The sequence below is a fragment of the Pongo pygmaeus genome, chromosome 4, assembly GCF_028885625.2.
Source record: "Pongo pygmaeus isolate AG05252 chromosome 4, NHGRI_mPonPyg2-v2.0_pri, whole genome shotgun sequence".
Taxonomy (NCBI): domain Eukaryota; kingdom Metazoa; phylum Chordata; class Mammalia; order Primates; family Hominidae; genus Pongo; species Pongo pygmaeus.
The window spans coordinates 43,395,383-43,396,982 of NC_072377.2; the positions used below are offsets into that span (position 1 = coordinate 43,395,383).

Here is a 1,600-nt window from a genome sequence, read left to right on the forward strand (position 1 = left end):
AGGCTTCCGTGCAGTGGCGCAATCTTGCTTTAGTCTAAATTCCAGGGGGCCTTTAAGGAGCTGTGGATACTAACAGAGTGGGAGGGGACAGCTGGGTGGATCACTTGCTGGAGTTGCTTCAAAACTGGTCCTCCAGATGAAGCCAGGAAATTGACATTAACAGTGTTCTTTACATCAGGGGTCCCTAACCTTTGTGACACCAGAGACTGGTTTTGGGGAAGGCAATTTTTCCATGGGTGGGGGTTGGGGAGACAGGGATGATTTGGCGATGAAGCTGTCCTACCTCAGATCATCAGGCGTCAGATTCTCAGGAGAAGCGCGCAAGGTAGATCCCTCGCATGCGCAGTTCACAATAGGGTTGGCGCTCTTTTGAGAATCTAAGTCAGGTCAGATAAGCAGAGCTCAGGCGGTAGTACTCGCTTGCCTGCCGGTCACCTCCTGCTGTGCCGCAAGTTTCCTAACAGGCCACCGACCGCTACCGGTTCGCTGCCTGGGGAGTTGGGGATCCCCGCTTTAAATGGTTTAAAGGTTACGTTGTCATAAGGGGTGAAAGAGGGGTTTGGGATGTCCCTCCATCGGCGTGAGGCCGATGGTGCCCGCATACTGCGAGGCTGGCTGGAGTGCTCTTTATGGCGTGGGGCAGATGTAACCTCTTTACCTCATTTTCCCCTGCGCTGCCCAGACATCTCTCCGACTGTCTGCAGCATCAAGATATGGGCTTCAGAGCACGTTTTTAGCACCCGTGGGAACTGTTACAACAGCTGCAATGCAGAAATATCCAAGCCCTGTGAACCCGAGCATGGTGTGGGTTGACGTGTTGAACAGAGGTATAGATCCCTCCAGAGAGTTGCACAGCTACAGACTTCCCCGCACAGTGGGAACTGCAAACCTCTTACTGGTGCAGCAAAACCCAAAACATATGTACTAGAATATTCTGTAGTTAATCCTGTAGAGAAAACAATGGAATTTAAATCTACTAATATTTCACTTACAAATATGATTTCAGTAGGTGAGAGATTTATACACAAACCACATCATCGGGACCCCCCAAAAAACTATTTTGACTCAAGAAGCCATAATCGCTGAAGAGAGGTAGCCTCAGCAGTTACCTTGAAGGACTGATGGCAAGAACGATACCTTCAAAGGCTAATAAAGGCCGAGAGGCACTGAAATGAGTCATACATAAATTACATGTTAAGACTGAAGAATAGACAGCTTCCGCCAAGAGGAAGCATCTAAGAACTTCGATGGCAGCGGCTGCAGCAGCATTAGTAGAGAATTGATAATGAACGTGCGAAGACAACGTCAAGTACCCCATGTCTCTCCAAGCTGGCAATATATTTATTTTAAAAATATAAATACGTTTTAAGTAGAATTTTTTAAAGTAGGGTGATGTAAGAACGCGACATTACATCAAAACAAAGAGATATATGGCCTCTAAATAAAAGGGATCACCTGAAATTCGTGTTGTTTGAAATGACTGTCTGATTTTGAGGATTCCAGTATTTATGTGAAAATTTCACGATTTTTTGAAAGCAATCCTTTTTAACGTTCATTTTAACTTCAGGGTGCATGTACAGCTTTGTTAAATAGATAAACT

The 1,600-nt window shown here is 45.8% G+C and overlaps 1 pseudogene; it reads left to right on the plus strand.

Moving 5' to 3' along the window:
* The first annotated feature begins 268 nt into the window (after nucleotides 1-268).
* Nucleotides 269-1,283, plus strand: LOC129036170 (PRELI domain containing protein 3B-like; annotated as a pseudogene).
* Nucleotides 1,284-1,600: the final 317 nt, after the last annotated feature.